This window comes from Equus caballus, chromosome 17, assembly GCF_041296265.1.
Source record: "Equus caballus isolate H_3958 breed thoroughbred chromosome 17, TB-T2T, whole genome shotgun sequence".
Classification (NCBI taxonomy): Eukaryota; Metazoa; Chordata; class Mammalia; order Perissodactyla; family Equidae; genus Equus; species Equus caballus.
In genome coordinates this window covers 58,226,841-58,253,679 of record NC_091700.1, presented here as the reverse complement: position 1 = coordinate 58,253,679, position 26,839 = coordinate 58,226,841, and positions in this window count along the sequence as shown.

Sequence of the window (26,839 nt, the reverse complement as noted above, 5' to 3'; positions counted from 1 at the left end):
TCCTAGTGTGACCACATTTTAAAAATACAGACTTTATATTAGATATAGATACATTACATATAGAGTTCGCACTCTGGCATTTTTCTCCCTTGTTCTTAAATATGATCCTGGTAGCTATAGTATTTAATTTCGACTTTTCAGAGGTGAATTAGATACCAGTTTTCATGTTGATTGACCTCTAGGAGACATATCAAGCTCTCTGAAAGGAATTTGGAGTCTTTCCTCTCTCCTAGGGTGGTTGATCTCTAGAAGTCCTCATTCTCCCATCTCTTCTACCTACCACTGAATCCTCTCTCCCAGTGAAATCTTTCTCCTGATGAATCATAAAAAGCCTGGAAGTAAGTGATGGCTCATGTTAGCAAAGGGGGTTTATAGTCTTAGCATATCTGCAATGAAGGACTCGTTTCTCCCGTTTAAATGTTCGGGTAAATGGAAACCATTCTTGTTCTCATCACTGGGCCTTGGAAAAAAACAGACCTACAGAAAAGTCACAGGCTAACATCTTATCCTGTCACTTGCTTGTAAAGGAGTTGTGGCATGGCCTTATTCTATCTTGAGAGGAGAAAAATGGAGATAACTGTAGAGAGAACAGAGAGGGAAGTAAAGAGAGAAATCAGAACAAGGAAACAAAAAGAGGGAAATAATGTCAGTCCCTCAATTTCTTGAAGCCTAACCATATTCTTTCTCTTAGGATCTATAAAACATTGCTTTAAGTCACATTTGTTTGTGTTTAGTTTATAACTCAAGGAGTTTTAACTAAATAAAGACGATAATTATATCGTCTTTAATTGTATACTGCTTTCTTCCTTTTTACTGTTTTGGTTTTATGTACCCAGTAAGATTATGGAAACAGTAAATGTTGTCTGTTGAGAATCAATGTCACTTCCATATTCTCTTTTCACCTTTCAAGTTAGAGCTTATGATTCTGTACAAAACACTAAAATTAATTTTAAGAAGGCTCATTCATGACGCTTGGTTATTATTAAAGAAATAAAATTATTACTATTTACAACAATTTTGATAAGCAGGCTGTGTTGATAAACTTTGTGTCTAACTATTTGGAGCAAGTAGATTTAACATTAATCCACATTCAATCTTCCTATAGTCTTTAAGACCAACTATTTGTGCCTACAGATCCATATTTATTTCTGAACTTCCATAGGAGAACTAATTATCAGGGGGCAGTCTGATAAGATTCACCCACAAGAAAAGTTTCAAAACTCCAAGAAATTTGGATTGAAGATTCATTCACTTGCAAAAATTGTTAGGGATTCCTGACTGAATGGGAAACACAGGTGTACCACCTGTGCTATCTAAATATTGGTAGAACGAGCCTACATCTATCCACCTCTTCACCATTTTCTTTCCTCGGTTTAGAGACCCATTGCTTCTACCATCAGAAAACTAGGCAGTATGGCCTAAAAATTATTTGCACATGGCTGAACACTATTTGGTAAGGAGCTAGATGAATATTTATCTTAGTTTACCACTGCCAGATTAAATGCAAATTTGCTAGATACTGGAGAGTGTTCTAGCAGTTATGTATAACATTTTCATCCTCCATAGGTAAAGCTAAGAGGGAGATTAAAAGTTAATTCAAATAAAAAACTGTGGGATCAGTGATAGCTAGGATTCCACATGATGACAAATATTTGTTTTATTTTTTAAGAAAAATTCTTTTTGTTTGTGGTTAAATGGGATAAAGAATTTGACTCCCCAAATCTAACACAAAGTAAGAAAAAAAACCCTTAGTTCTGTAGACCCAGAGAACTAAGAAGATATTGTGAAATTCAAAAGTATTCAGAAGTTAATGTGATTCTTAAAACCATGACTAGTGATTAATGCAAAGAGTAAAGACTAAAATGATATGGAGATGAATGTGTTAAAATGAAGACAAATGAAGCTATAAGCAGCAGCAAGAATATAGAGAAAAATAAAGTATTTCAGGTTGACAATTAATTTTAGAAATTACTCCAGAAATTGTAAAATACAAAGAGACAGAATGGATTGGAAAGACACTGATGGCTACCAAGGGAATGATAAAATATAACCATAGATATTTAGACTGACCTTAGAAATAAAATCGTGAGTTATAATTATATTTTTAAATAGCTGTGAGAAATCCAAAATTCTTGTTATAGTTGTCTCTACCTTCCTTAAAAAGAAGAAACAATATAAAATACATACAGTGGTTAATGTGAAACAAAACAGATGGAATACAATCTGGTGTATTGGTTATTATCCTCAATGTAAATGAGATAGATTTATTTATATAGTTTTAAAAGTCAGAAATATTATGATAAATAACCCAGTTCTAGTCTGTTTAAGGAAGCACTATAAAGGGAAAAGGAAAGGTTGGAAATGAAGAGACGAGCAGATAATTTTTCAAAATACCCAAGACATTATATTATCTTAGTTAAAGACAGTATTAAAAGTTACATTATCATTTAGGGTAAAGAGATATATTAAGCAATAATAAAAATACAATTTATGAATAAGATATGAATCATAAAAGTGTGTGCACCTGTTAGAATGGCTATTATCAAAAAGACAAGAGCGGGGCTGGCTCCGTGGCCAACTGGTTAAGTTCGTGCGCTCCACTACCGCAGCCCAGGGTTCGGATCCTGGGCGCAGACATGGCACCGCTCATCAGGCCACGTTGAGGTGGCGTCCCACATCCCACAACTAGAAGGACCTGCAACTAAGAGATACAACTATGTATGGGGGGGGGCAGGATTGGGGAGATAAAGCAGAAAAAAAAAAAAGAAGATTGGCAACAGTTGTTAGCTCAGGTGCCAATCAAAACAAAAAAAAAACCTCAAAGAGGTATTAAAAAAAAAAAGACAAGAGATAAAAAGTGCTGCAAGAATTAGGAGAGAAGGGAACTCTTGTACACTGTTAGTGGGAATGTAAATTAGTATGACTGCTGTGGAAAACAGTGGACAGGGTCACCAAAAAATTACAAATAGAACTACCATATGATCTTACTTTGGGGTACATATCTAGAGGAAATAAAATCAGGAACTCAAAGAAGCATCTGAATCCCCAGATTCACTGCAGCTTTATTTGCAATAGTTAAGACATGGTAAAAACCAAAGACAAATGAATAAAGAAAATGTGGTGTATGTGTTTATATACAGTGGAATATTATTCAGTCAAGATAAAGAATAAAAGCCTACCATTTACAACATGGATGAACCTGGAAATGTCAGACAAAGAATGACAAACACTGTATGATCTCACATGTTGAAACTAAAAAAGACTAACTCATAGAAACCGACAGTAGACTGGTGTGTTTCAGGGGCTGGGGAGTAGAGGAAGTGGGGAGATGTAGGTCAAAGGGTACAAACTTCCAGGTAGAAGATGAATAAGTTCTAGGGATCTAAAGTACAGCATGGTGACTATAGTTAACAATACCGTATTACATACTTGAAAGTTGCTAAGAGAGTAAATCTTAAATGCTCTCATCACACACACAAAAAAATGGTAGCTATGTGAAATGATAGATGTGTTAATTAACCAAATTGTGGTAATCATTTCATTATGTACATATACATTTATACACATGTAAAATTATATATATGAAATTGTTTCATTTTACACCTTAAACTTACACGATATTATATGTCAAATTTATCTCAATAAAACTCAAAATAAAAATAAAAAATAAAAATAAATACCTGCTGACCCAAACATTTAATTTACTTGAATTTATCTTCTAGTAACAATTAACACTTATGTAAGAAAGACAAATAACAATCCTTGTGGAATTCCTTGAAGTAGCGAAAGAATTGAATTAATCTACATGCCTATCAATAGGTGGATGTTTGAGTAAACAATGTCAAGTCCATTATGTACTGTGTCCATATGGAATATATTCCAAGACATACCTGTATATTTTTATCTAAATGAGTGAAAAATTGATGTACTGAAAAGTGTATGCCATCATTTGTGTAAAGAAAAAGACAGAATATACAAAATTAACAAATACATAGCTTCAGAACTGTGATGCATATTTTAGCTCTAGAATCAGACTGTCTGGATTTGAATCCTGGCTTTGTCTTATACCGGTCACGTGATTTTGATCAATTTATGTAACATACCTCTGTCTCAGTTTTAATGCCATCTACCTCCTAAGGTTTTCATTATAACTAAACACGCCAATTTAAGAAATGTTATAACACTGAAACAATTATAGATGAGCAATTATGGAGTGATATGGTCATGTATATGGTTAGAGGTAGTTTCTGTGCAACAATATTTTGTCCTGTGATTTAAGTTAAACCTATATGGACACTTTTTAAATATTTGGTTGCATTAGTTTTATGAGAAGAGGATTATTTTCAGATAATTTTCCTGATAATAAAATAGTCGTTTCTTATATATTGACCTGTTAATTAAGGCAACAAGAGTGTGGTCATAGACATCAGATTAATTCACAGTCTAGGTTCATGAATACTTCCTCCTATGAAAACCACAATTTAGAACATTAACAACAAAAACCTCAATGACAAACATTCTTTTTAAAAATATGGTTTACTAAAATATTCTTCATCTCAAGTTTCCTAATTGTTAGTACTTGAGAGATAAATATTCAAACAAACCTCTCAAGTTTATAAGTTCTTTGTCCATTTCAAGTACACAAACTTAGAAATTCAACTCTACTGACCACATCAAAAGTAAATTTTTAGCTTACATTTTACTGATTCTGGAAAGCAAAGTCTTTTTTAATATTTATAATTGTTTTGCCACAAAACTGGTAATAGTTAACTCTGAGAAGGAATTCTCAAAACAGTTGCATCAATAACATCATTTTCCATCATTAGTATTTCTCATGGACAGCTATATAAACTTAGGGCTTATGATTTCAACTATATACTTAGCCTTGGCTGCAACTAGTGAATATAATTATTTATTTTCATATATGTATATATACAAATACCTATGCATAAATTTATATGCATAACTTTTTAGATAATTAAACAGCTAATGGAATATACAGAAGACACTAGGTTTAATGGAGATAAATTCTTAAAGAATTAAAGATGAACTAACAATACAAGCAAATCAAAGACAGCATTATGTAAAAATTGAATTTGTAAACAATTTTGTATTAAAGGAAAAGCTACCTAATTATATAGTGATTGGTACTTTTATACTTTGTTCTTATCACATTCACATAGTACTTAAAATATGATATTCCAAAAGCCTTAGTAGGCAGTTGTTAAGAAATATTTACTGTCTCTGTTTTCTCCCAGAGTTGAAAAAAACTTCCCACAAGTCTTTTACTTTTTGCTTCTCTGTTTGCTTGTTTTTTTTCCGTATACTGATCCTCTACGATTCCCCTTCTTTCTGCTCCATCATTTACCTGACCATTTTTCTATAGTCTGGAAAGAGAGCTCTCTTCCATTTTTAAGACTAATTTGTCTAATTCTGCCACTAGTTCTAACAATTACATTGTTAGATGTATCCTCTACATTGTCAAGAATTCAAATAAAAGATTTTTGCCAGTATACCGCTTCTTTTCTGAGATTCCAAAACATACACCCTAATTTATTCAATTTCAAAATTGAAGGATTTTTTTTCTAAATGTTTCGATGTTTTTTACTACCCCTTGCTTTTTATAGTGAAGAAAATGTTGTTTCTAGAATTTTTCCATTTGTCTATTTTCCTTAACACACAAATCTCTATTGAGTCTATCAGAATTTTTCATTTTTAATATTTTTCAATAAGCAAACTCTTTCTGTGTTAAGCTGCATTGGGTTAGGAAATGCATTATACTTAGCCAAAGATGCAAGGCAAGTCGAATTGTTAGAGTCAGAGATCCTTATTGATTCCCCCATATCACACAGCTAGAGAAATCACAATGCTAGTGATGCATGTACTTATTTTACTTCTACGTGTTTTGAAGCTGGGAATAGTGTTTTGGTCTTTTTTTGTCCACAGCACCTGGCAGAAACTTTCAATCAAGTTTCACTTTAATGATATACAATTGCAAGTAGAATGATCATAGTAATAGATTCAGCTCTCCTAGAAAACAAACTGAGGAATACAAGGCAAGTGAGTAGACAGCATTTGGGACTCTGTAGACTCAGGTAGATATTTCACCATAGAAATGTGTAAAGCTTACGAAAAGTGCTGTCACAGGTGATAAATGTGATCCTGGACACCAGAGTTTCGAAGTGATGTGGTGTTGACATGCCAGGAAGGATCAGATGCCTGGCCTGGACTGTCTGTGGAGAGGGAACTCTTGCCAAATTAACCACATTGGTATATAAAAGAAGGCTAACACATTCCAAAACCACCTCCTGGTTGTCAGCTCATCTCACCTTGTTCTAGGATAACTTCTCTGCATTTCTGAAGCTCACCATTTTCCATCTTGAGTTCTGCTTTATTTCAGCAGCTGCAGCTCACACTGTACCGATTCACTATGAAAATGTCCTACAGACAGACACCTCTCTTAACACACTGCGTTAAGGAGAATATAATATATAACACCTCGGTGTGTAGCAGATATTACAAGAAAAATATATGTAAGTAAAATAAAAATTAATTCAAAGCAAATACAAAATATGAAATATGACCATTTCCTGAATCCATAGCCTAGGCCTCATAGAGTTTTCTACATTCCATTTCCTAGTATGATTTATTTTTTGTCTATAGTCTAATTTCTAACCACCCCAAAAATAAACATCAACAGCTTTCTTCTCCATTTTGAACTTCGCCTGAAATCAGCTGCCTTTTCTTGATCCCTTGGTTTCAATTTTTAGATAAGCCTCTTTTCAGACTAATAATAGTTCAGTGAAATTTGAAAGGCTTATTTTTTTCAGATTGTGCACCAACCAATGTTTCAGGAACTGTAGATACATTGCTGAACAACACAGAAAGAAATCATTGTTCCAGAGGCAGTAGATGGATATTGGGGTAAAATAAGGGCATTATATGGCAAGTATATGATGAAGGAGGTGTTACGTACTAAGGAGAAAAATAAAGCAGGAGAAGGGAATAAAGAGAGTGTGTAGAAAGGGCTACAATTATTAAAAGAGTTGTCAGGGAAGGCCTCATTGAGAAAGTGACCTTTAAACAAAGGAATGAAGAAGATAGAAAAATCAAAGATTAAAAAGTGAAATATATACAATTGGAAATTCTATAGGATATACAATATAATATAGATTATGGCAGCTAACATTTATTATTTGTGACCTGTTCTAATCATGTTACACACTATTTGTTAAGTCACATAACAACCCCAGGAGCAGGCAAAGTTATTATCTACATTCTACAGATGAAGACACAGAGGCAAAGAAAGTTAGTTATTTCTTCAAGGCACACAGCTGATTAATGTCTTTCATCACAGGTAGTCTTGCTCCAGATCTCAAAATTTTAACGCTGCAACAGTCACCTTCTGAGAGATGGCGTGATTTTCCTTCTGCTTCTCTATTTCCATAAGGGCAAAAATACAAAAGGCAGACTAATTCCTGCTCACTGATCTTGGTCTTGTCCTATTTAGTCTCCATTCAAAACACCCACACCTCTACAATCTGCTGGAGCACCTGTATCACAGAATAAGATATTCAATTTTCAATAAGATCACACGTGAGAATTAGCCAAGCAGTGTAAGTTGAACTTTGAAACTTTCAGGCTGGTTTCTTTCACAGTCTGTTGCCAGGATCAGGGGGTGATATACTTCTTGGTCGTTCCTAGTATCACCATCCTCTGATATCTATTGCCCTTGGGAAGACAATTTTAGAAAATACACACACACATTTATACATTCTCATATACATTCCCTGCTCTACCCTCAAACTCAATAATATTCATTAAAAATGTAGTTCATATCCCTACAAAGAAAAAGAATTTCCTAGAGAAAACATCAAATGAATAACTATCTTGTAAGGGTCTCTGCTCCTCTGTCTTCTGTCTCAGAAAAGAAACAAGTAGCACAGTGGAGGTTGGAGGGAGTCCTGAGTGACTCTCATGCTGATGCCAGAATGAAGGTTGGCTGGGGAAGGTCAAGGTCCCAGCTTTGCTGGTGCAAAGAGCAAAGATGCCATAAAGGTCTGAAAGGGTTTCAGATAACTGGTAAGTTGACACTAATAAGGGAGATGAAATGAAAAAACCCCTCAGCAACACAAAAACAGGATGAAACAGTAAAATAAAAATAGAACAATGAATAATTAATAGTAAACCTCAAATAAGATACAATGAATAAAACCAAATACATTATTTGTCGCCATAAATGCAAATGATTTAAATCCTCTCTGTAAAAGACAAAATTGACGTATCTCAAAATGGTTACAAAACAAAGCCTGGCAGTTTACCAAGGATATATCAAATACAATGATAAGGCAATGAGAATGAAATGCTGTAAAAAGTAAACCAATGGTAGGTAGGAGTAGAAATAATCAAACCAAGTAAAGTGAATGTCAAGGCCAAAAGCACTAAAGAAGACAAATAGAAATCTCATATCTTATGACATTTCAACCACTGGACAACAAAAAAATATACATAGACTTTTACATATGTATATAGGTATGTGCAGAGAAAGAAAGAGATTGTTTTCTTTTACTAGACTAAAAAGACCCTTTCATGTTGTATTCGTGGTAGTTCTGCATTGTCTAAAACAGAGGAAAAGATAATAAGCTTGCACATAAATATTGGCTTCTACTTGTCCATGAAAAACGACCACAGCTTCAACATACCAGAGATTTCAATGTTTCTTTAAAGCAGAAACAAGAAAACAAAAATATTTCATCAAAATTTTTCACAGACTTAGCAAAAATTAAAAAGTATCAAAAGACTTACAATCAAAAATATTACTTCTTTCCCCACACTCCCAATGCCACCCTCCCCTGAGTCTGCTTTTCAGATGCTGTCGCTTTTAAATATTTTCCAGCAGTTATTTCTGTTTTTAATATGAGCATAGTATTATTTAATATTCATTTTAGAGCCTATTACTGACTACCTACTGTGAAGGATGAATATATGGTTTCCCTTAAGCCCCTCCCTCACCCATCAGGCCTCTTCTGCATTTTCTGAATATTGTTCTGGTCATAGTTTAGGTAAGATTACCTTTATATTATCATGCCTTTGGGAATATTAGTGTGTTATAATTGCATTTTGCTCTTCTTCCATTTTTAAAATTAACTGCATTTTTAATAGCTCTTTTTATTGTCTATTGTTTTTGCATTATTTACCTATTATATTTCCTCATTTGAACATTTGAAAATGTTTAAACTTCATATGTACTATTTTATTAAGCATGATCCCTGCAATCTCCTTCTTGAAACAGATTCCCACTTTCTTGCTTCAGTTGAAACTATGCTCTATTCCTGCCATAAACATCCTATGCTGAGGCCACCTGTGATGCCACCAGGGACTGCAGGCACTCTGTATTGTTCCTTGAAGCACATAGACCTAAATTTCTGAAGAGTAGATGTGTGGGAGGTCTTTGCATTTCTGAAAACTATTTTCATCCTGTCTTACTCACTGGTAGCTTGGTGAATCATACATTAATGAGTTGAAAAAACAGTATGCTCTAGAAACATGAAGGAATTGCTCCCCTGGCTCCCAGGATCTAACGTAGGTGTTGGGAAGTCAGCTGCCATTTTGTTGGGAGATACCTTTTTGTTTTGTTTCATTCTGTTCACCTTTCTAGCAGCTTTTACTGTTTGGTATTTTCCAGAATTTACTAAAATCTCATGAAAATGTGCCTTGGTGAGTGCGTGTATGCACGTGTTTATTAAAGTATTGGTCCCTAATTGAATAGTATTATAATTTTTTCCTTGTATATTTCCACTGATGTTTTGTAGATCTTTTCTTCCCTCCATTTTCTCAAGTTATGAAAAATTATAAAAGTCAGGTGTTGGACTTTCTGAAAATGTCTTCTATAGCTCTCTTTTCTCTCATGCTTCTTACTTCCTTTTTTCCTACTATTTTTGGGGAGATGTTTTAACCTATTTCTAGAGTTTCTAATAATTTTGCATAAATATCTACAGTCATATTTTTCCAGGAATATTTTTCTCATATTTTTCCCCATACCTACTCTTTAATTTAGAAGCATTGATTCTTAGAAATTCTTTGAATATGCTCACTAAAGGGGTGTTTGTTTAAATTTTCTTCTGTTTTCTCCAGGGTTATCTCTGTTTCATGCAGACTAATTTTTTTTATATTCATCCTTTATCATTTTGTGTTGTAAACATTCCTCAAGTTTCTTGTAGCCATAAGTTAACTGCTTGTATATACGAATAAGACAGTACCAAAAGTCAATTAGGAAATTAGGAATTTAGGAACTTAGCGGCTCATATCAATCGGGAAGTTTTGCTTTAAGTTAATTCACTCTAAAACCTCAGAGTTTTGAATCATTTCCTCCGGGACCATTTAAAGTCACCGATGAAATTTCTTATCTGCTGTCTAGGAGTATAGAAGTCTGACTGCTTGCACCCTGCATATAGAGATGGGACAGTTTTCAACATTGAAAATTTCAGTTGCTCTCCAAGCTGTTTTCTCATTCTTACTCTTTGAAAATGGCATTTTGCACCTGGATCTCTCAAGGGTTCTGTGAAGAAACTTCTTTATTTTCCACAGGGCTCTTGAGGCACAATCTTTGTAGCAGTTCTCCTGTTTTCTATATAGCGCTATCTCACCAGCCATTCAAAAAAAGGTATATGTGTTTATCCACTCTAGGTTTTACTTTGAGATAATGGGTAAATACATATAGGCAATTCTTCATCTTTATTCAGAATGTTTTCAATATTTCAAATGCCCCAGATCTAATTCTTAGGCAAGACTTGAAGTCCAATGACAGAGCCTAAAATGGAAGGGGTTGTGGTGACGTTCATGGAAAGTTAGAATAAATAAAACTCTGTTCTGGAGCAAACCACAATGACTGTGTCTGTTCCTAAGCACCATAGACATGCTTAAAGTTTTAAGACTTGAACAAGACTGAAGAGATTGAAGATAGGTGTCATGGGACCATTGAGGGATAGAATATTCATAAAAAGGAAAGATCACTTAAGAATAGTGAACAGCAAGTGTAAAGACGTTGAGATAGGATCATGTCTGCCTTAATAAAGCAATAGTAACGATGATAGCATGCCTGAAGTAGAGTGAGAGACAGAGTGATGAAAAACATCATGTAAGACTTCCTAGTCTATTGAGGTTGAGATTATGAATTTGAAAGAGATGCAAGTACAATAGAGAGCCTTGAGCAAATGAATAAGGAAATTTTCCTGCATTTAGAAAGGATCAGTCTGGTTGATGTGTTGATGTGTTGGGAATAGATTTTAGAGAGATAAGCACAAAAAGAAGACAATCAATTATATCATTCTGTACATTAGAAAAAGGCATACCTTGCATTTATTTAACGTAATTGTAAAATATATCACTATATTTTTGTTGTTAAAAATTTAAATAAAGTAAGAGAATTTGTTATCATGATTGGATGATTTCCATCTATTTGATTATCATCACAGATCCATAAGACCACAGAGCTTTGAGAATTTGATGAGGTTCACACAGCTCCTCAAACCTTAACAATGCTTAAAGGATAATGGAGTTTCATTATATTCCCTCTGTTTAGAGCCAGGGCTATTGCACATCATTTTATTTATTTATAGTTATTAGCAAAAGGCCTGTATAAATTTCCCATATGGCTATTAAAGCAATTATATACTTAGTGCCTATTAATAGTACAGGTATTTTTCAAGCTTTGTAATATTGCATTAATTTTGACTAAAAATAATAATATCTTTAATTAGAGGAATGGGACTATCTTGCATATGAGTCTGAATGAAATAATAAAGTCAACTATTATAAATAATTGGAAAAAGTAGAGAGCAATTTTGCTGATTTAGAACAGTCAAATGCAGGTGATTATTAGGGTGTGTTTGGAATTGCTGAAATGCTAGTTAAGAACATTATTTGGGAAGAATAATCAATGAAATAAGTTGAGAGTAAGGCCATAATACAAAACATGAGGAGTGTGGGGAGAGATGCTAGGACACAGAATAAAAAAGGACATAAACTGATAAAAAAAAAATAGGGCTCAGAAGAAAAGGCAGTTTAATGGACAAAGAAAGGTCAAGTCAGCTCTTGTGGTTCATAGAAATTACACTAGAGCTAAACTAATATGGATTATTTTGAACCTACAGGGTCTCTATAAATAGAAATTCTATTTGGGTCAGGTACCATGAAGAAAGAATCTAGTTCTTTTCTAAAATGGCCTTGTGATATTACGCTAGGGGGCTTCTTGGCATCAAATAGCTTCCTCCTGACCAGAATAAACTTTAAAATTTTTGAGGGGGAATATACATGAACATTCACAATTAAAATTGTCCCAGAAAAGATAAAAGGATAACAATGAATGTCTTTGAGTATATGGGGAAAAGGAAAGAAATTAGTATAACTCAAAAAAATCCTTAGAATATTAACATTTATACATCATAAAATTATAAATAAGCACACAAATCAAAGATATATAATAAAAATAAGAAAATAAAGAAAAAGAATGAGCAAATATTTCTGATTTTCTATATCAGTTAGGCTTCACATGCAAATAGCAAAGTGACACTCAACAATTTCAAGGCAAAATATATTTATTAGTAAAATTATATGTAACTTCTAGGCTCTTTGGTAAAGAATTCGAACTAGATGCATAGCATAGGGAATCACAACAAATTTACATGACAACTGGTTCAGTTAGACACTACTGCCACCTCGGGGCACTAGAAGCAGTAGCTTGCTTGTTGATATCATTGACTCTGGGATTAGGATACTAAAGTTTACCTCACCTATACTATTGATTTTGGTCATTGAACGCTATTGCCAGAACTACCCTATTCCCTTTGGAAACTAGATGTAGGAAACACCTTTTAATTTTTTTCCCTCAACATGAAAGAAAGAGCACATATTGGAAAATGTTTTGCTAGCAGCAACTGAAGAAAACTTTAAAAGTTTATGTACTAATATGTTGAGAAAATACACAATCTCTTTCAATATAGAAGAGAAAATCTTAAACAGAAAGAAAACAGGTTAAATGACAATAAATAGAAAGAAAAAGTGTTTAAGAAAGTTTGATGCAATAAGGAATAATAGCAGAATATACTTAAAATGTAATAACAGAATTAAAATATAGAGTGAAGTAAGAAAGTGTAGAATTCATACTATAAAAAATTAATTAAATAGAAAGCATCATGAGAACTGTTCCTGGAATGCAAAGGCAAAGGACAACAGTATAAAAACAATGAGAAGTCAGATAATAGATATGAAGATTAGGGAAGAGAAGAGCTTCAAAGAACAACAAAAAATCTTGGGAAATTCTCAGAAAATTGATAATCATCCAAAAAACTTATGGAGTTGAAAAATATATTGAATATGTACATTAAAATTCTGATCTGGAGAGACCAGATGTCAATATGTGATGTAGGAGGACTCTGAATACACCAACTTCCATGGACCCAACAAATTTACAACTACTCTTGGAATAATGACCCCTGAGAGAGAACTGAAAACTGGATAAAAAGAACCCCCACTACAAGGGATGGTGCTGACTGAGGTGGAAGAGGCAGAATTGCTCTCTGGAGAGAAAAAAGCCACCTTTGAGCGTGGTGTTTCACAGCCAGCTGGAAGCAATTCTAAGGTATGAAGCCTTCCCTGGAGGAGCAGAGGATCTGGGTGGGGGACCCAGTCCACCTGGTTTTGGACTCAGCACAACTGAGACAAGGGTCATACTATGTGGATTTGCTGGCTATTAACTACAATGAGGAATACTCCAGGAAAGCTATAAGACATAGGGGAAAAAAAGCCTGCTCTTAAAGGGCCCATGCACAAATTCACCCATTTCCGAAAGCAATCTAAAATCACCAGAAAGAAAGGTGCACAGTCGTTCAGTGAAAAGAGACTGCCTTGATATGGTCTGAGCACATCTCCATGAGAGGTGAGACCTCCCCAGGGACAGAGACATTGGGAACAGCCATTATTGTGACCTAATACAAGTGTGCTGACACAGACACTGGCAAATGCCATTGGAGTTCTTCCCCTGGCCTCTTAGCACAGGGGTCTGCCCCACCCACCAGAGCTAATTTAATCCAGCTCAGCAAGGGCAGGCAGCTCACCCTAGGGACTGGCCCCACCCAACAGCAAGCCCTCAGACAACTTGTGGGCCCACAGAGGTGGGGTGCTTGGAAGTGAGTGGGTCTGCCTCTGCCGGGCAGGGCTTCTGTGAGGGGTGGGCCTATGTAGGTGTGGTATGTGGGGCCTCTGCAGTGGGGAGACTTGGTCCACGTCAGTGGGTTGGAGCACACTAATGGGGCAGGACTGTGTTGATAGGTTGTGCAGCCCTATAGGTGAGGGGCTTGGTCAACTGCAGCAGACTTGTGCTTCAGACAGTCACATAGGGGATTGGTCCCACCTATCAAAGCCTGAAACAATTGGGTGTTCCCATGCCTGGGGCTAGTCCAACTCAGCTGCAGAAACCTTGCAGACTGGAGGCCTATAGCAATTGTAAGCCCCTGAGTCTCACAATCAGCCATGTTAAGTGGAAAAAAGAAGACCACAAATAGGAATAAGAAAATTATTTTTTTAAAAAAGCAATAAAATCATTGGTAAAGGCAAATATACATTAAAGGTAGCAGATCAACCACCTATGAAGCTAATATGAAAAACAAAACAAAAAAGTACTAAAATGGTCTATTTCCATGATAAGGTGGTAATGGATACACAGGCACAAAAAAGGAGGTTAGATATGATATCAAGGAGGGGAGTAAAAGAGTAGAGCTTTTGGAAGGAGGTCAAACTAAAGAGATCATCAACTTAATTTAGATTGCTATATATGTAGGTTATTATATATGAACCTTGTGGTAATAACAAACCAGGAACCTATCATAAATACACAAATAATTAAGAGAAAGGAACCCAAACATAACACTAAAGAAAGCCATCAAACCACAAGGGAAGAGAGCAAGAGAAGAAGAAAGGAACAGAGAACTACTAAAACACCCAGAAAAAAAGTAGCAAAATAGAAGTAAGTACATTCGTATCAATAGCTACTTTAAAAGTCAGTGGACTAAATGCTCCAATCAAAAGACATAGGGTAGCTGATTGGATAAAAAAACAAAACCCATATATATGTTTCATACAAGAGACACAATTCAGACCTAAATATACTCATGAACTGAAAGTGAAGGGATAGGAAAAGATATTCCATGCAAATAGCAATGAAAAGAAAGCTAGGGTAGCAATAGTTGTATCAGACAAATAGACTTTAAAACAAACACTGTAATAAGAGACAAAGAAGGGCATCACATAACGATAAAGGGAACAACTCAACAAGAGGGTACAACACTTTTAATATCTACGTACCCATCCTAGAAGCACATAAGTATGTAAAGAGATTATTAACAGGCATAAAAGGAGAAATAGACAGTAATACAGTAATAGTAAGGAACCTTAACACTCCAGTTACACCAATGGATAGATCGTCCAAACAGAAGTTCAAGAAGGAAACACTGGCCTTCAATGGCACATTAAACCAGTTGGACCTACCAGATGTATACAGAGCATTCCATCCAAAAATCACAGAACACACATTCTGTTCAAATTCACATGGAACATCCTTCAGAATAGATCACCTATTAGGCCACAAAAAAAGTCTCAATAAATTTAAGAAGATTGAAATAATACCAAGCATCTTTTCTTATCACAATGGTATGAAACTAGAGATCAACTACAGGAGGAAAATTGGAAAAGCCACAAATAGGTGGAGGTTAAACAAAATGCTATTGAACGATGATTGGGTCAACCAAGAAATCAAAGGAGAAATCAAAAAATACCTGGAGACAAATGAGAATGAAAAAGTAACATGCCGAAATTTATGGGATACAACAAAAGTGGTTCTGAGAGGGAAGTTTAGAGCAATACAAGCTTACCTCAACAAACAAGAAAAATTCCAAATAAACAATCTAACAGTGCACCCAAAGGAACTAGAAAAAGAAGAATGAAAAAGCCCAAAATCAGTAGAAAGAAATAATAAAACTGAGAGAAGAAATAAATGAAATAGAGACTAAAAAAAAAATACAAAATATCAATGAAACTAAGAGCTACTTCTTTGAAAAGTTAAACAAAGTTGACAAATCTTTATCTAAAAGAGAGAAGCCTCAAATAAATAAAATCAGAAATGAAAGAGGAAAAACTACAATGGACAACTCAAAAATACAAAAGATTATAAGAGAATACTACAAAAAGCTATATGCCAACGAATTGGATAATCTAGAAGAAATGGATAAATTCTGAGAATCATACAATCTTCCAAAACTGAATCAAGAAAAAATAGAGAATTTGAATAGACCAATCACCAGTAAGGCTAGCGAAACAGCAATCAAAAACCTCCCCAGAAATAAGATTCCAGGACCAGGCAGCTTCCCTGGTGAGTTCTATGAAACATTCAAGGAAAATTAATACCTATCCTTCTCAAACTCTTCCAAAAATTGAAGAGGAGGGGAAGATTCCTAACTCATTCTATGAAGCCAACATTACCCTTATTCCAAAACCAGAGGAGGACAACAGAACAAAACAAAATTACCAACCAATATCATTGATGAACATCAATGCAAAAATCTTCAACAAAATACTAGCAAATCTAATACAATACCACATTAAAAAGATCATATACCGTGATCAACTGGGATTTATTCCAGGGATGCAGGGGTGGTTCATAACCACAAATCAATCAACATGACTCATCACATTAACTAAATGAGGAATAAAAATAGCAAGGTCATCTCAATAGATGCAGAGAAAGCATTTGACAATATATAGCATCCACTTATGATAAAAATTCTGAATAGAATGGGTATAGAAGGAAAGTACCTCAACATAGTAAAGGCCATATATGACAAACCCATAGCTAACATCACCTTCATTGGAGAAAAACTGAAAGTTATTCCTCTAAGAACATGAACAGGACAAGGATGCCCACTTTTGTTGCTGTCACAATCCAATGTACACATCAGGATAGATGCGGAGAGGGATGATGGCCACTCTGAGTTTATTATAACCAGCGTTTCAATATATACATAGCTTACATCTGTTAAACATACACAGGTGTTCTGGATGAAGTAATTAGCAAATGCCAAGAATTTTTAGTGATTTCTCAAGGAGCCCTCCCTTGGCCTCTGTTTTGATATTATCATGTTATTGCTGTGCTCCTATATTTTTATCTCGGAGCAGGCAAGGTCTCTTAGGCAACAGTCCCTCCCGCTCCCGATATCGATATCATTTCTCCACGTGTGCCCCCAGGTGGCCGCCGCCTGGCTTAGGTTGCCCCCACCGGAGGTCTTACCCGTCATTGGTTAACTGGCCTTCTCACCTCCGGGTCACAGTTTGTTGGCAAGCCTTTTCCAGTGATTATTAACCCTTCCTGTGTCAGGGGTGGCTACAACTTTCATCACTCTTATTTAACGTAGTATTGGAGGTCCTAGCCAGAGTAATGAGGCAAGAAAAAGAAATAAAAGGGATCCACATTGGAAAAGAAGAAGTGAAACTGTCTCTATTTGCAGATAACATGATTTTAAATATAGAAAATCCTAAATAATACACCAAAAACTTTTAGATATAGTAAATGAATATGAGAAGTTGCAGGAAACAAAATCAACATAAAAAATCACATGCATTACTATGCACTAACAAAGTAGCAGAAAGAGAAATTAAGAATACAATCTCATTTACAATTGTAACAAAAAGAATAAAATACCTAGGAATAAACTTAAGCAAAGAGATGAAAGACCTGTACACTGAAAACTATAAAACTGTTGAAAAAATTGAAAAAGTCACAAAGAAATAGAAAGACATTCCGTCCTCTTGGATTGGAAGAATTAACATAGTTAAAATGTCTATGCTTCCTAAAGCAATCTACAGATTAAATGCAATCCTTATCAAAGTTCCAATGACATTTTTCACAGAAATATAACAAAGAATGCTAAAATTTATAAGGAACAAAAGAAAGAGTCTGAATAAAAAAAGGAATCCTGATAAAAAAGAGCAAAACTGGAAGTATCACACTCCCTATTTTCAAAATATACTACAAAGTTATAGTAACCCAAAAAGTGTGGTACTGGCACAAAAACAGACACATAGATCAATGGAACTGCAATAAGATATCACCTCACTTTAGTCAGAATGGCTATAATTAACAAGACAAGAAATAAGTTTTGGAGAGGATGTGGAAAAAAGGGAGCTCTCATACACTGATGGTGGGAGTGCAAACTGGTGCAGCCACTATGGAACACAGTATGGATATTCCTCAAAGAATTAAGAATAGAGCTAAAAGATAGTCCACTGCTGGGTATTTATCCAAAGAATATTAAAACACTAATGTGTAAAGATATATGCACCCCTATGTTCACTGCAGCATTACTCACAATAGCCAAGACTTGGATTCAACCTAAGTGCCCATCAAAAGATGAATGGATAAGAAGTGGTATATATACACAACAGAATACTACTCAGCCATAAAAAAGGATGGAATCCAGCCATTTCTGACATCATGGATGGACCTTGAGGGTATTATGCTAACCAAAATAAGTCAGAGGGAGAAAGTCAAATACCATATGATCTGACTCATAACTAGAAGATAAAAAAAACAAACAAATACATAGAGACAGAGATTGGATTGGTGGTTACTACAGGGGAAGGGGGGAAGGAGGAGGGCAAAAGCCGTAATTAGGCACGTGTGTACAACGATGGATTGTAATTAGTCTTTGGGTGGTGAACATGATGTGATATTCACAGATATCAAAATATAATGATGTACACTCAAAATTTTTTATAATAAGTCAATGTTACCACAATAAAAAAATAAAATTCTGATCCTTTTTTGAAAAAGCAAATAACCTTCTTGAAAAATCCTACCATTTTTTCAGATTACAAGGATGACAAGAATCTGGACAGAAAAAATTTTTTTTTTCAAACTAGATAAATTGCTTCTCAGCCTTGCAAAATTTCGGAAGAAAAGGAAGCAATCAGTACAGAACTAAGGACATAATTTTTTGACCTGAGTGTTCTGTATTCATCCAAGCTCTCATTTAAATAAGATGACATAAATGATATAGCTATCTACTTAGGGACTCACAAATATCTCTCACAGATGACAAAATCTTTAGAAATTGCATGAAACAGAACTCCAACAAGTAAAGAAATTAATGAATATTTACATCTTGAGAAAGGATACTTGTGAAATAAATTTGTTCACCTGTCTTCCTCCATTCAGTTTCAAGCAAAAAACAGGAATCTAAATGTATACTCTGAGAGTGAATTCCTGAAATGGAGACTAAACATGGCCTTGCTTTACTCCACATTTGCTTTTGTCCCCTCCCTTCTTGGACCATGAAGAGCATGTTTTTGATCTTTGTGTATACCCCAGATTTGATTACTTGCTTAAAATTTAGCAAGTACTGTTTAATTACACCTGTAATAAACAGTGTTATTTATATACAAAATAAGAAGATTTACTAGAAGCTGGCCCCGTGGCCGAGTGGTTAAGTTTGCGTGTTCCGCTGCTGCGGGCTGTGGCCCAGTATTTGGCTGGTTCTATCCTGGGCGCGGACATGGCATCGCTCATCAGGCCATGCTGAGGCAGCATCCCACATGCCACAACTATAAGAACTCACAACTAAAAGAAAAAAAAATACACAGCTATGTACCAGGGGGCTTTGGGGAGTAAAAGGAAAAATAAAACAAACAAACAGAAAAAGATTTACTAAATGTGTTTATCTCCATCAATTCAGAGAATAGGTTTTTATTCTAAAACAGTCTTATTTATTTTAAAAGACATTGAGTAATGATATTTTCCATCTTCTGATTTCATATTGGTCAATCTGAATAATATTTTTAACTAAAAAAATTTTTAATGTTCTTTTTTTTAATTATTAACTTAGGAGGGCTTGTGAAGTGTAGGGGTAACTAATTAAAAATAAATTCATACAAATTAATTTCAAAAACAGCAGCATTTTCATACAGCAAAGAAAACAAAGACAAAGCATACATTGTTGATAATTATGTTTGAGTGATGTTCAGGTTCAAATTTTTACATTTTGTTGTTTTTCAATGATTCCGGCTTACCTGAAAAAGCAGACAAAATGAAATTAATAATAAAGATATGTACAATTTTAGTTGGAGTGTAACTATAACCACGTTATGTAAAATTATTATTAGTAGGGGACAATCAGTAAGAGTAAACAGAATGAAAAACATAGCTGTTGATTACTTGTTGGTGTTGTAACGATCTGGCAGACATGGGAGTGCATGCTTATTTGATATACCAAATTAAAGCAATTCAATTAAGATAAATTTAGGTTGTCAAGACTTTGTGCTTTTCTTTAATCTTTCAGTCTTTCAGTTTCAGAAAGTCTTTCATCCTGCTGAGACTAAATACTCACTAAAAATCAATGGCCATTTGCAGTCAATTTGCTCAAATGAGAGGACTTTGCAGGTATTGCTTTCACTTTGACCTATTAGAATAGTTGCCACTTAGAATACTGACTCAAACACTTAAAAAGGTTAAAAATATTTTTAGTTGCATTCATGCTTTTCTATCCCCCCTCCCTGTCAATTTTATCTTGTCCTAACATTAACATTCACTCTACTTACAAACTGAAGGTTTACATTAAATGTTCACGAGTGGGCTAATTGATCTGTTCTTACCATTGTAAGAACAATCCACTGTAAGAGTTTGCTTTCTCACCTGTAAAGTGGAGAAAATAATTTTTAATGTACCAGTCACATATGGTTATTAGAAAGATTAAATTAATTTTTACATGTAAGAGAAATGTTTTAACAATTTAAGGAGATTAAATACATACTAGCTATTCTTATAACTCTCTTTTTCCTGCTATGACTTGGACTACCATTTTTATGTAGTACATGGAAAAACATGCGTGTGTAGTGAGCTCAATTATTATGGAAACCATGAGCAGAAAGGTGGCCTTGTCAAAGGTTCTGAGAAGGGAAAGAATCAATAAATGATAGGCTTATAAAACTGGGGAGTTCTCTGTCTCTCTCCTTCTCTCTCTCTTTTTCTCTCTCACACACACAGACACATGCACACACTCCCTCCTTCTCTTGCTTATCTCTGTATATCTACTGCATTTTTCCTTTCCCTATAAATCTCAGACCACATGGTCACCAAATAATAACTGCCACAATTCCCATTTTATCTTACCGGGATAGGCTAAATGACTCTTTCTCAGTCCTGATTGCAAAAATATGGAAAATCTTCTTTTATTAATATGGGATAGACAGTAGTTTGTCCTATTATGTAATCTTGTCCTACTATGCAAATGAATGGTCAGAGGGACTTTTTTATATTGGTGCAAACAAGGCTTCAAATTTGTGCTTCCTTTATGGGCTAAACCATTTATCAAATTCCACAAGAATATTGCAATCTGCATAGAAACTCTAATAAATTTCTATCCTAAGCTTGGAGAAATGTTTGAAACACTTCAAGCATTATAAGAGATCTCTAAAATTTAAAATTTGATGAGTTTATCCTTATTTATTTCATTTCTCTTATTTTTAGATCTCTTGATACTGATGAAAATATTCAAAGACTTATCTCAGTAACCAAAATTCTTATGATTAAGAATCCAGTAACAGATTCCTTTAAAATGTATTCCCCATCCCCCCACATTTATCAAATATTAATAGAAGAAATTATGGAAGAGAATTTATTAAAATTGTTTTTGTTCAGTAGTTTAATTGCCCCTAAAGTCAACAATGGCAAAATACATTCTTTTTGAGCTCATCAGAGGAAAATGGATGCATTTGCCTTATAGTAAAGAAATTTGTATTTTTATGATCTCGGGCACTAGAATTTAAGCCTCTTTTTTGTTATTACAACCACCTTGGAAATAAATATGAAATTTAAATGATCTTTATGTAGATTTTAAATATAAAAGATGAAAATATTTTAATATGTTTGAAAATGTTTTTTCGAGTCAATAGATAACAAACATGTACATTATTGTGTTGACAAAAATAAAATATCCATACAGTATTTCCATAGTTTAATGAAAGAATTGAAAGTAATCTTGAGAAATGGGCGAAGTTTGGGTTTGCTACTATCTCTGGAACCCTTAGTCAGATGTGAGTAGATTTTCAGTTGCACATAGAAAATATTAAGGGGGGGGCAAAAAGGATAAATAGGAAATAAATATAGCCTATTATTTCTCCATAATATCCTTTCAAAGAGCATAGCCACCATGCAAGACCATATTATTATCAAATTGCACTTTGAGGGGCAAATAATTATGATTCTTTTAGTTGAAACAGCCATATTTAGAAATAGTCTTTTGAAAAAAAAGGGAAGAAAGAAGAAAGATGAAGTGCTTAACAATAATGATATTCTTTAAAGGAAATGACAATTACAATCCAATCACAGTGGAGAGGTAAAAGTTTGCTTGTTTGTTTTGAAATCCTCTTTCTTATAATTAAACTCTTGCACATCTGAACTATGTAACAGTGAATTTGACTCTCCCTGGAAAATGGAGAAAGCAGTCTTTCATAAAACATCTAAGAGATCCTATAGTGTCTTTTCATAGGCTTAGGGAGAAAAGTCTATTTTCATACCACTCCAATCCCTTCATAAACACATCCCTCCGAAGTGAGATTCTCAGCAATCGCCTAATCCCTCAAGCTTGCAGACTCCACGGAAATGACTCCACAGCCATAGCCTTCAATTTCTCTCTCATTAGTTTTGTAGTAAGTGAACTCACGTTATTTAACATTTTAGACCTCAAATTCTCGAGTAGGATTAATTTATATCCATCACAACACCAACCCAGCTCTGGTCCTTTTTAAGTGTGAGCAAAGGAGAAAGAAGAAATACCTTTCTTGTGGGCGGACAAACCTACACTTATAAATATATAATTTAGGTCAGATTATTGGTTATGTTACGTACAATGGAATTTATACAATCCCAGAGATGCACATTAAAAGTCATCACTGATTCTAATCGAAATTGTTAAAAAACCTTAAAGAATTCAAAAAATAAATTATCACTGACTTTTAAACTACCTATCATCTGTACATGAAAGAATGCTAGGCTTTACCTCATACTAATTAGCAACTATGGAAATACATTTGTTTATGTAAGAATAACAGCTTTTAAGTCTGCTTTATATGACATCGGTTTGTATAAGATGTCACAGAGGAAATTATCCTAGACACTCCTGACACCAGACACAAGTCTACTGTTCTATGGCTACAACTTTTATGACTAAGTTCTATTCTCTGCTTCTACACTCACATGAACCATCCCATAGGAAAACACTGGGTGGGTATCTAAAAGGTGGAGCCTTGATCATAATCTGCACCTCAGCTACAAGGGAAGAAGGAGAGGAAATATAGGGCCTGCTGGGACTTCTGTAATTAGGAGTGGTCCCATGCCTCCTCCAAAGATTTACACATGAAAGTTTCCACTGAAATATAGGATTGTGATACTATGCAAGGAATATTATGTAATAAATGTGTGATACAGCATTGTTCATTGCTTATTTGAAATTATTTTTCTAACTTTGAAAATAAACATATCAAACCTGGTTTTCTATCTATAAACAAATCTTATAGAAATTAACAATTAAATATCTAAGCAAGATGTCCACTTTGACTACTTTGTGAGAGTGAAAATCTCTGCTTTCTTCCTTCCAAAGAAACAAGATGCTGTCACATTAAGGTATAAGTAGAATTGAATATATCCTGGAACAAAGTGTATTTAAACTATGAAATGCAAACATATTCAGTTGTATATTCCTTATGTTTTTTAGAGAATGAATTAGATAAGGGACATCAAACATGCCCTATTCTAAAAAATAAAATTATGGGGGCCAGCCCCATGGACGAGTGGTAGGGTTCTCACACTCTGCTTCGGCCCAGGATTCACTGGTTCGGATCCTGGGCGCTGAACTACACAGCACTCATCAAGCCATGCTGTGATGGCATCCCACATAGAAGAATTAGAATGACTTACAACTAGGATATACAACTACGTAATGGGGCTTTGAGGAGGCAAAAAAATTTAAAAAAAAAACAAAAAATGAAATTGTATAATTTACAAACCATTCAAACATGATTTTATAATGAATGTAAAGCAGGAAAATTATATTCCCACCAACACCTTTCTTTCTAAAGCCCAGATTGAAATAATTGAGTTCTGCCAATCATCATATGTCATCTGTATGTAGTGCATATATTTATGAAGACTTATCAAGATGGGAATGGTAATTTAGAAAAGAAGTTGTATCAGCTAGTACATTTGAATGTTTTTAGTCAAATTACTATTGGTAATGTCAAAATAATGTGAAAATAGTAAATGGCAACTATCTCACAGATGGAGAGGGAGAATGAAGTCAGCAAATGTTCATAAAGCAATGAAAAGTCATTGTATTACAACACTGTTGCTGATAATATAAATTTTTGGTAAATTAAGAATCAAAGACAATTTTTTGAACTATTGCATGTCTACATTAGTTAGCACAGAAGGAAAAAAAAAAAGAAAAACATGTTTATCCAAGTTACAAAAACCAAGCTTTTAAGATATGTGAGTTCGGGGACTTCTCAATTTTTTTTCTGTCCAACATAATTTCTTTTACTTTAATTTTCTCTCCTCTAAAATTACTTTGAAAAACTGTATTACTTGGGGCTGGCCCCATGGCCGAGTGGTTAAGTTCGTGTGCTCCGCTGCAGGCGGCCCAGTGTTTCGTTGGTTCGAATCCTGGGCGCAGACATGACACTGCTCATCAAACCATGCTGAGGCAGTGTCCCACATGCCACAACTAGAAGGACTCACAACGAAGAATACACAACTTTGTACCAGGAGGCTTTGGGGAGAGAAAGGAAAAATAAAATAAAATAAAATCTTTAAAAAGAAAAAAACTATTACTTAAAAACATATTCCATTCATAAGATTAGTCATTATGGTTATGGAAAAGATATTTGAATTTAAAAACCGATATTTAAATTTAAAATGATATAACATATTTGTTAAAATAAAAAAATTTAAAATAATATTTAGAATGCCAAAGACAATCATATTTCAGTTCAAACATGAAACTAAATGAACCTTTAAAAGTGTTTTTAATACATTTTAAAATTTTCTGAAATTAATAATAATTTAAGGCTTTCTCAGAAAAGATAAAACAGAAAACGTGTAAGACTAGTTTAAAATAAAATGAAACTTCCACTATCTTGAGATAAATTTACATATATGCATCTGGGACTGTGATTCCTTTGTATTATTAATGTGTATTTTAATAGCAACATTTGGTTGATTGCACACAGAAATTATAACGTTTTCACTGACTCAATTTTGCCCCAGAGATGGACTATTTTATACACTTTTCTTCTCTCTTCCCATGTACAGTAATTTGACATTGTTGAACATAGACATAAATCTCCAAGTTGAACACTCTCCTTGCATAGTACAATAAAATGTATTATTTTTCACATTGATACAATTTTTCATAATTAAATTTGTTTAATTTTAATAAAATATGTAATTTTCTCACAGTAAAATGCACAAATCTTGGCTGAATGGTTCAATAAATTTTGACAAATGCCAGCAACTGTGTAACCCACATCCCTATCCAGATAGAAAAATATTTCCACAACCTTAGCAAGCTCCCTGTTGTCCCTTCAGAGTAAATTCCCTCCCAGTAGAGAAAATCTCGCTTCTTATTTCTGCTACAGTATATCAGTTTTGCGTGTTCTACAACTTCTCATAAGTAGAATTATGCAATAAGTATGTATTTGTGTCTGGTTCCTATTATTTAGCATGACATTTTTGAGATCTATTCATACTATTGTGTGCATCAGTATCTGAATTCTATGATGATGCTACAATTTGCTGACCCATTCTCTTGTTGATGGACATTTGGGTTGTTTCCATTTTCTGACAATTATGAATAAAGCTGTTGTGGACACTTCTGTACAAATCTTTTTATTGACATAAGTTTTCATTTCTCTCAACTAAATACCTAAGAGTGGAATTGCTAGGATATAGAGGAGGCGAATGTTTAAGCTTAGAAGAAAGTTCCAAATTGTTTTCCTATATGGTTATACCATTTTACAGTTCTACCAACAGTGTTTGACAGTTCAGGTTGCTCCTTTTTCTCACCAATATTTGGTATTCTCAGTGGTTTCAATTTTAGCCATTCTAGAGGTAGTGGCATGTCATTGTGGTTTTAATTTCCATTTCCCTGATAAATACAATGTTGACCACATTTTCATGTGTTTATTGGCCATTTTTATATCTTCTTTTGTGACAGTCTTTTCAAGTATTTTGTGAATTTTTCAATTGGGTTGTTTATGAGTCCTATATATTCTGGATACAAGTCCCTTGTCAGATATATGCATTACTGATATTTTCCCTCAGTCAGCGGTTGTGTATGCATTTTCTTAACAATGTGTTTTGATGAGTGGAAGTTTTTAATTTTCATGAAGTTCACTTTATCATTTTTTCCTTTTATACCTACTATTTTCTGTGCTTTGTAAAAAAATTCTTTGCCTACTCAAAGTTCAAAAATGTATTCTGGTTTCACATAGAAACTTAATGGTTCTAACTTATAAGTTTATGCATATGATTCAAAATGAATTTTTGTGTAAGATATAAAGCAAGAGTCAACATTAACTTTCTTCCATGTGGATATCCAATTGTTTGATCACCATTTGGTGAATAGACTTCCCTTTAGAGACACACATTTTCAAAACTGACACAAGCAAAAAAACAGATAAAATATGAATATCCCTAAATTTGTTAAAGAAATTGAATTCATAATTAAAAACCTTCCCA